A 10,000-nucleotide genomic window follows, 5' to 3' on the forward strand; every position below is an offset into this window, starting at 1 on the left:
ATCCGTGATTAATCTACACCAAACAGGAAATACTGCAGGTGTGTGGTGTCAATCAGTCCGAATAAACAATGTGTGTGTCTTGGCTGGCTCACCTGTGTGTGTGTGTGTGTGTGTGTGTGTGTGTGTGTGTGTGTGCGTCCACACCTTGTGTAAACAGAGAGACGACAACCTGCCAAGATTGAAAGAATTCAACTCCCGGAGGTGGCCGACCATGTGACTGTCAGTCAAACAGGAAATGCAGGATTACTGCGGCCTGAGTCACTGGTTTCAATGGTTTCACTGGAGATAGTGTGTGTGTGCGCGTGTGCGTGTGTGTGTCACATTGCTCAATAAGCACCTACATAATGCGATTGGAATTTGAATTTCTCCGCCATGTATCCGCCATAGTACACAAAAACATTCAAGACACACGAGCGCTCCTTCGACGCGTGGCGCTGCCAGGAGTTTGCGTGTAACTGAGGACACAACTGGGAACCTTTTTAGTGCATTTGTGTTCTCCAAAGAGAGTTTGGTTGTGTTTTCTACTTCTATTTATCAACACGATCAAAGGAGTCGGTAGACACGTTCCACCGCCTTTGCTGAAGCTCCATACGCTACGATTCCAAACCCTTTCCCACCAGTCTGTTTCCCGAACCCGTACGCGCACACGAGAACGAAGGGTCCGGATCTCTCGCAACAGTGACGGCAACAAAGTGTAGAACCCAAGACGCGGATTTTTGTTGTAGCCCTCCAACAACGCACGGCGTTAAATCAAAATGTCACCTGGATGCTAGCTTCATTTGCTAACACGGCGCTAGCCGCCAGTCTCGGCAGCTCGCAGAGGCGGACGAGTTGATAGACAGCGCTCACTTCCAAGAGTCTATTCACTGTGGTAGATGTGGGCGTCGACAGTAAAATCACCAGTATTATGTTGTGTGTGTGTGTTTGTGAATTTCTGACCAATCCGCTGACAGCACATCTGCAGCCATTCTGTGAGGAGACTCGTTACATTGAAGACCAGTGTGCGGACGTGACACCGGTGTTGCACCGCGCCCCCAGTTGCTTTGGTATTGTGCGACGAAAGAGCTGAACCGGAAGTTTAACGTGCTGAAAAGACTCATATCGGCCCCTAGTGGGGGGGAGGAGGACGCGTTCCCGTCAGTAATTTGATTTTCAAAGCTGCGTTTAAACTGGGACAAGGAGAGAAGTCCGATTAACTCTGCATTTAAACGCACCGTGTGTGTGTGTGTGTGTGTGTGTGTGTGTGTCACCACCAGTCACACCAGTTTCTGTGGTTTGGTTTTGATACCATCAGGCAGGCTTAGAGATTTTTTTTTTATTATTCTATTTTTTGTGGATTTTCCTTGGTCTGAGTGTGGCGCGCGTGTTTTCTTTACTTCTGCTAGTCGGACCTTCACGCGTGCCCCCTTCTTTCCCTTCATTTCATTTCATGCAAATACACACCGCGTGAGTGAATCTCCCATCCACCTGTCGGTGGCGGCAATGGTCGATGGCGGTGTTTGCTCGGAGGCACCGCAGCAGCAGCAGCAGCAGCAGCAGGGGGATCAAACACGTGACCTCCTGCTGACAGGATGTGTGCTTTTGACCTCTCTCTCTCTCTCTCTCTCTCTCTCTCTCCTCTCTCTCTCTCTCTCTCTCTCTCTCTCTCTCTCTCTCACACACACGCACTGATCCCTGTCGGCAGCAGCAGCAGCAGCAGAAGGGGATTATGGGAGTGGATGGCAGATGAACAGCAGGTCTGAACCAAGTAAAGATCAGGCTGAAGTCAGAACAGCAGTTTAAATCCTGCAGCAACATATTTATTCCACATGTCCAACAGGAGGGAGGGGGCGGGGGGGGGGGGGGGGCAGGAGGAGGAAGAGGAGGACGAGGAGCAGGAGGAGGAGACAGAGGGGGGGAGAAGAAGGTGAGGAGGAGGAGGAGCAGGGTGGTGAGGAGGAGGAGGGCAAGGAGGAACAGGAACAGGAGGAGGAGGAGCAGGGTGAGGAGGAGAAGGAGGGCGAGGAGGAACAGGAACAGGAGGAGAAGGAGCAGGGGGGTGAGGAGGAGGAGGGCAAGGAGGAACAGGAAGAGGAGGAGGAGGAGCAGGGGGGTGAGGAGGAGGACGGCAAGGAGGAACAGGAAGAGGAGGAGGAGGAGCAGGGTGGTGAGGAGGAGGAGGGCAAGGAGGAACAGGAAGAAGAGGAGGAGGAGCAGGGTGGTGAGGAGGAGGAGGGCGAGGAGGAACAGGAAGAGGAGGAGGAGCAGGGTGGTGAGGAGGAGGGCAAGGAGGAACAGGAAGAAGAGGAGGAGGAGCAGGGTGGAGGCAAAATGCCTTGCAAGGAAATACATTTTTAAAAAAAAATCTTCATTTAGGGCTGATCCACTCAAGCCACTGCCACCTAGCTGCAGGAGGTCTAAATGACATCCAAAGATAAATAAAAAAATAAAAAAATAAATAAAAATCGAGCCTCAGCTTGAGCGAGATCTACATTGGGCCATTCACAAAGAAATAATATTTGGGGGTTTTGAGAGAAAGAATCATCGGTCCATCAAGCGGTGAATCTTCTCTTTTCCCAGCTTTGTGTTACAATCAGCAAATTAATCCAGCGTGAACAACACAGCAGCAAACAAACATCATCGTGCATTGAATAATAGATGCCCCCCCCCCCCCCACACACACACACACAGACCCTCTGTCTCTGATCTCACATCACTCAACACCTACAGGGATCTTTTCGGGTTGGAAAACGTGTAAAAGCATGAAAAGGCCACTTTGGTTTAAAACCCTGGACAGGAACCTGAGGAGGCAGCGCTACTGTAAACACACCCACCTGCCGCTTTGCATGCCAGATGCAGCGCCACCACCACCACCACCGCAGCCTCCCTCTCTCTCTCTCTCTGTCCCTCCCTCTCTCTCTTTCTCTCCCTCTCTCTGTCTCCATCCCTCTCTCTCCCTCCCTCTCTGTCTCTCCCTCTCTCTCTGTCTCTCTCTCTCTCTCTCTCTCTCTCTCCCCCTCCCTCTCTCTCTCACTCCCTCTCTCTCCCTCTCTCTCTCTCCCTCTCCCTCTCTCCCCCCCCCTTTCTCTCTCCAGACTCCGGGGGCTACACAATCAATACGCGCCGTAAACGGCGGCTGCTCGCCGCTGCTGTTCTCCGGCTCTCAGCTCCGCTTACAGCGGCGCAACCACAACATCCGCCCCTCCGTCCGTCCGTCCATCCATCCCTCCACCTGTGTGTCTGCTCTGACGGCTGCCGCCATCACACCGCCGAGCAGGCGGGCCAGCGAAGACCCCCAGTGCAGGGATGAGGAGCATCGACTTCTAACCTGCCGACGTCCCGCAGGTCCTCGGCCTTTTTATTTCATTTTTATGACTTTATTTTGAATTGTTTTTTATTTGTTTGATTGTTTAATTGCAAAAGCACAGAAGAGCGACGACGCCTTCTTCAGTGCCATGACATCATCATCACCATCGTCATCGTCGTCAGATAATCACATCCACCCAGGACGACTTCAATTATTTCTAATAAATAGATTAATAAAGAATCAATTGATAAAAAGCCAGGTCTCACATCTAATCCAGAATAACTCAAACGCTGCTGCTGCACCTCCAGCTTCCTTCCTTCTTCAGGAAAAAGCAGGCGACAGTGTGACAAAGTGACCAAATGCCTTTTTTTTTTTCCACAAAGAAAAGAGGAAGAGCATCATCCTCCAAGAAGCAGCGGCAGCAGCGGCAGCAGCGGCGGCGGCGGCAGGGGTGTAAATTGGGAGGCCAGGACAAATATTTCCTCCTCGCTATTTTTCTTTTCTCCTTCTTTTGAATTCTTCCGAATTTCTGCACTCGGTCACACCTGAGAGGAGGAGAGAGAGCGAGCGGGCGGGCGGGCGAGCGAGCGAGGAGAAAGGTGCAAAAGCCGGCGTGAAACCTCTGTGATCAGGAGCACCGACGGCTCCCCTGCCACGGAGGGAGTGCGTGCCAGTGAGTGAGCGAGTGACTGTGCGTGTGTGTGTGTGTGTGTGTGTGTGTGTGTGTGTGTGTGCGTGCTTCCAGCCGCCACCCTCCCATTTTTAATGACAGACTATTAGTGCCGACGACTCGCTCTGATCTCCAATTTTCTACGCGGAAAATGTGCAGAACGGACTCTGTTCGACCTCTAAGGGTCGGGTGGGCCGCCCCCCCCCCACCTTTTTGTTCCTTTTTTTTAATTCCGCGTTGACTAATCCCTCCCCCCCCCCCCACCACCACCACCACCACCACCCAATCCTTCCCCTGAACCTCAGCCCTCGTTCCTCCGTGGTGCAAACGCAAAAAGAAAAGAAAAGAAGAAACTCTCCGCTGAGGCCTTCGTCCACGGTGGTACAGAGGGTGTGTGTGTGTGTGTGTGCGCGTGCGTTCTTTAACAAGAAACAAGACCTGAAAACACCAGATCACAGGCAAGTCCTGGAGAAAAGTCGTTATCATGCTTCATCCAACCTACGCTCGGTCCTCCAGCGAACAGACCGGCCCAGGCTCGGGTCTACGCGCTCACACATCGCAGTCTACCCCGGTGACTTTCAATCATTATTATTATTATTAATCATTTCATTTTTGAAGGGTGGGTCTGTGCACGAAAACAGTGAGTGGTGTAAGCAACAAAAAAAGGGAGGTCAAAGGTCGAGGGAAGTCAAGGAACTACTGGACTCCCGCTGGTGGAAGGAAAGGGAGGGAGGGTCTGACGTGACAGACAGGACTCGCTTCTCCGCAGGGGGTGGAGTGGGAGGGGCGGGGGCGGGGGTGTTCACACACACACACACACACACACACACACACACACACACACACACACAGGTTTAGCAGTGCAGGCGAGGGACCAGCCAGACCGGACGGACCGGCTTCCCAGCAGCTCTTCTGCTTTTTTTTATAATTATTATTATTGTTCTATTTTTTGTGTTTCTGTGTTGTCTTGTGTTGTGTCGCTGCATTGTGTTGAGGTTTTCGTGCTCGAGGTGCACCCGCCAGGCAAGCAGGCAACACCCGGGGTTGGTGGTGGTGGTGGTGGGGGGCTGTTTATGAGTGAGCAGCAGACTGATGAATGGCCTCTTGTATTAGAGGATCCATCCATCCATCCATCCATCCATCCATCCAGTCTCCCCCCCGAGGCAAATTAGCAGTGATATTACAGCAGGGAAGACAGAGCTCTGATTATGACCAGCAGCTTTTTTCATTTGTTTCCAACACGTATAAAAATAAATCAGCCGTCTCCCTCCCTCCCTCCCTTCATCCCTCCATCCTTCTCTCCCTCCCCTGGAGCAGCCAGAACTCCAGCAGCTCCACACAGAGCCATAATGGAACCCCACTGTGACACACTCCCATATGGAGCTGCATGCAGCCCACTGCACTTTTTTTTTATTTTATTTATTTACTTCTTCTTCTTCTTTTCCCTGAAATGCACTGAGCTGGATTACAGTAGTGACACCCCCACCCCCTCATCCTACCCACGCCCCCCGCGCCAATTCTCTCTATGAATGACCCACAGGAAGCAGTGTTTTATTACTGACATGCATCGGAGCTAATGTTGGGGGGGGCTTGAGAGATCGATACGGATCGATGCCACAGTGGGGGTAATATCGGTAAAATAGCCATCAGAGGGGATTAGACTCGCGGTGTGAGCATTGCTTGGGTTTTTCGAAATTGCTTAATTTTGAGACAACAAGTGTTTGAAAAAAAGAAGACCCCCAAAAAAATGATCGCTACGGACGCCTAAACATATTCCAACTACCACCGGCTATGTAAATATGTGCGAGTATTTGTTATTTTTATTTATTTATTCGTGTATTTATTTTAAATCGCGTAACAATCCGAGGGTCCACTGATGAACAGGAGGTGAAAAGTGAGCCGAGCCGAGTCGTGCGCGCCGCCGTGCGTAACGCGGCTCCCGTAGCAGTGACAGGGAAGAGGAACAATGTTTAAATAAAAAAGAACTGGAAACGATGAACGGGGCTTCAAATGTACTCGGTTTCATCGGACGTTTCTGCTAGCGAGACGACAAAATACACATTGACTATATATACGTTTCAGGTCCCGTTGTGGTAAGTTCCTACCTCGACCGAGTGGGAGCCGCGCGGTCCCCCGGCTCTGAGCGCTCCAGCCCGGCTACAGGCTGCGGTCCGTGTCGGTGTCCAGGCGGAGCCGCTCCAAGACCTCCGCGAGGGAAGAGGATGTTGTGGCGGTGGTAGTGGCGATTAAGGATGATTTTAGAAAAATACAAAAATTTCACCAACAATCCACGACGACCAAAAAAAAAGAAAAGAAAAAAAGGGGGGGGGGGGGGGGAGAGAGAAAACAACAAGTGAACGAATCCAGCGGTCGAGCGGCAAGTATTCCTCCGGATCCTCGCGCTCTCTCTGTCCACTTTGGCGGTCGTGACAAGCCGCCGCTCCGGCTCTCAGACCTGTCCGGACCCGGGTGGCTGCTGCTTGGTGGCTGGCGGTGGTGGTGGTGGCGGTGGTCAGTCGCTGCTACTCCCACGAACACGTCGCGGTCACGACTGGACGGTGCGAGCCAGCGAAAGCATCCTCACTCGAGGAAGGGGGCGAGCACCTGGAGGTGTCAACGGACGGACGGACGGAAGGAGGAAATTCAAGGGAAAATGGAAATTTAAAAAGAAAGAGAGAAAAAAAAACAACAACACACACGGGGAAAATCCGAGGGGTTGCTAATCCCCAGGCTGGTCCGCGCGGGCAGCAGCGCCGGTGCCGCCTCAAACTCTGTCCGCCTCGCGGTGCAGCAGCAGCGGCACGGAGCAGGTCGCGCGGATGCAGCGGGCGAGTGTGTGCGTGTGTGATGGAAGAGTGGAGCGAGTCCAAAGCGCAAAGCGCCGCTCCTGCCCCCCCCCCCCCCCCCCTCTCTCTCTCTCTCTCTACTCGCTAAACGGAGCGGCGAGATGAGAGGGGGGCGGGGCGGAGCGGCCAACCCCTTGCAAGTTGGAGGCTCGAGTCTTCCCACATTTCTCTCCGCGTCGCCGCTGTTCCTGTGTGGCGTGTGCTGAAATGAAATGGTAACCGTGCGCCGCGTTGTTATTGTAAGTTCACGTGTGTGTGTGTGTGTGTGTGTGTGTGTGTGTGTGTGTGTGTGTGTGAGGGACAGGAGAAGAGCAGCCGGGCTCTACGTCGTCATCTAAACAAAAATAAATAAATAAATAAATAAAACACTCAAAAAAAGTAGCGACGCCGCTTTAAACTGCGGTTAAATGTGACCCAAAAGCCTAGCTGTCCGTTATTCTGACGCCGAACTGACGCCGCGGCCGCTCGTTTCCCCTCCGGCGGAGCAGCTCCGACTGGCTGGGCAGACTGACTCCGGCAGGCAGGCAGGAAAGCCACCGTCCCTCGCGCTCTGAGCGCCACCTACAGGCGCACGTGACGAGCGGGGAGGCAGAGCGGAGCTCCAGCGCTCCGTCGGCGGGCTCGCGCTCTCCCCTTCCCGCTGCTGCTGCTGCTGAAGGCACGGTGTGTGTGTGTGTGTGTGTGTGTGTGTGTGTGTGTGTGTGTCTCTTCCCGCCCTCGCTGACATACGGCTCTGCCGAAGGTTCCAGAGACTCCGGTGTGTGTTGCCGGCCGGCTGCGAGAACGGTTGGACAGGAAGGCTGCCTTACCTCCCTCCATCCCTCCTTCACTCCGTCCTGCCCAAAGCTGATTACCGTTCGAAAGGCTAAACATATGGATTATGGCAGTTGTCGTCGCTGCTGTTGCTGCTATTGCCGTTGTTGTTGTTGTTGTTGTTGTTATTTAGTTGCGAAGCTTTTTTATTATTATTGTCTACACAACCAGCCGCCTCGCTTTCACCGCCTCAGCTCAGAGAGCTAATCCCAACGCAACGGCAGCAAATTAAAGGGAATTATTTAAAAAAAAACACAATGTCACCCCTTATTGAACTGTGACACACACACACACACACACACACACACACACACACACTAAAACCCACAATTGAGCAATACGATCATCATTGGCAGTTCATTACATCAAGTGAGTTGACTATCTTTTAGGGGGGGGAGGGGCGGGGGAGAGAAGGACTGGCACAATTAGCATAACAATAAAGGCAGCAAAGTTACCATGACGCAACTTTAATAATGTGAGAGTCGTATCGTTTCTTATTGAGCCTGTTAAATTACAGACTCAAAGCTGCCACATTAATTGCCGACAAATCCCACACAGTTAGGACTTAATGCAGTGAAGCGGCTCAACGTTACTAATTCCCTTTAGAATATTCCTTTCTGAGAGGCCTTACCAAAGGAAAAAAAAAAAAACATTATCATAAACGCAGCAGAGAAACAGTGCGTCTGTAATAAACACTAAAATAATATTTGCGGGTTTGTTGCACTGATGGTGGAAAAAAAAAAATAGGGCGCGTGTCTGAACTTGACATATTTTCTCTAATAAACAATAGATGGGAGTAACTTGAGGTGTTTGCCTACACAGTGACAGATGAGCTGACTCAGCTTGAATCCGTCAGTTGTGAACGCTATGATAGTATGTACTGAGTTTTCCAAGGCTCCATCTATCTTTTAGTCGAAGAAATTGCCTGGCTTGTGTGTCTTACCAGGGAACCATGTAATATAAAAAAGTGTAAGAAAAAAAAAAATTGCTAGTCAATTTCATTTACCAGATTATTCCTCAGGCTCATTGAGCTGCCAAACGATGGAGCGCTAAGTCAAATAAATCGAGAGCCACGTTCCAAAATCATTTGTGTGTTTCACTGTAAACTGCAGTGTCCAACAGTTTCGTGGCCGTCCAGACCATCAACAGGGGGGTATTAATGGGTCCGCGCAGCCAAGCAGCCATCAGCATGTAAAAGACAATTTTTTTTTTCATCCTCTGGACATTTCTGTGCAACATGTTTTTTTTTGCCCTTTGCTAATCAAAGCCTGGGTTATTTAGCTAGCGGTCTGTGCGTCTGGCTGAACGAACGGGGATCTTGGGGCACGGCAGGAAGTGGAGTGGATGACAGTCGCAGCTGCTGAAGTGCCGGGATTCAAACACACTCTGTTTACTGATGAGAAACACTTTGAGCCGCTGCCACCGCTGCGGCATCGCCAGCAGCCCTGCTGGCCCTCACGACGCAGTCGGCTGTTAAATTGTGTCGTTAAAACGACTGTATGTCTTTATTTTTCTTCTCTCTGTTTATTTACAAGGACGGAAAAAGGCATTTGCATTTTTTGCTGGGGAGGAGGGGCATCATTGTTGTTGCATTTGGACCATTTTTTATTATGATTTGGTGCCTCACTTCCCTAATTTTATGGCACTTAAAACTTCCTTGCCTCATCAAATTAACCAAATTTTTTTGGTTTTGGGTTATGTTTTTTTTTGGGGGGGGGCTCTGTTCGTTCCCTCCACAGAGGACTCCTCATCTCGCAAGGTCAAAGGTCGGCTCGGCTCACCGCCGTTCAGAACTGTAATGTTCAGAGAGCGCTCCGAGGCACAAGTCTCAACTCTGGCTTTGTTTGTGTAACACCTGTCGTACAATTAAAAAAAAAAAGCAACACAAAGTGCCTCACAAGGGAAAAAAGGAAAAAAAAAATAGTTTTTAATAATTTGAAATGTATTTTTTTTTTAAAATAATAAACACTTTCAGGAAAGATAGTGAGTGTAGCCACTAATTATCTGACAAAAAACTGATTTAATCAAATCAGAAGGTGTTTTTTCTACAGCATGTGATGTCCCTCCTGCACTGGATACTGATTTTAATAAAAAAAAAACAACATAAAAACGATGGTCCCGCCCACGTTGACAGCAACGGCCAATGAGAAGCGAGTGGCACTGTCGTCGCGGCCGTGCTGTGTTTCGTGAACCGCAGTTTTGTTTCCCCCCTCAGTCTCCAGCGGCGCTCCCAAACCCCTGAGGCTGAGTCTGTTCCCAAGCATTCTTCTGTGCTATTAACCCTGCGGCCTGCGCAGACCGCCGCTGATCAGCTCTAATGTCCTTATCAATATTCCACGCCTGCGCTCGCCGCGGTTAGCGAAGCCAGCGCAGCAGCAGCAGCAG

The 10,000-nt window shown here is 50.9% G+C and overlaps 1 protein-coding gene across 1 annotated transcript in view; it reads right to left on the reverse strand.

Moving 5' to 3' along the window:
* Positions 1-6,852, reverse strand: part of LOC142901806 (protocadherin-1-like) — a 23,108-nt gene extending 16,256 nt beyond the window's left edge. Inside the window, exon 1 of the mRNA XM_076046504.1 lies at positions 6,062-6,852. The gene's annotated coding sequence lies outside the window, so the exon portion shown is untranslated. The remainder of the gene's footprint in view (positions 1-6,061) is intronic.
* Positions 6,853-10,000: the final 3,148 nt, after the last annotated feature.

This window comes from Nelusetta ayraudi, unplaced genomic scaffold (assembly GCF_046127955.1).
Source record: "Nelusetta ayraudi isolate G7.1 ecotype Tasmania unplaced genomic scaffold, CSIRO-AGI_Nayr_v1 ptg000090l, whole genome shotgun sequence".
NCBI lineage: Eukaryota > Metazoa > Chordata > Actinopteri > Tetraodontiformes > Monacanthidae > Nelusetta > Nelusetta ayraudi.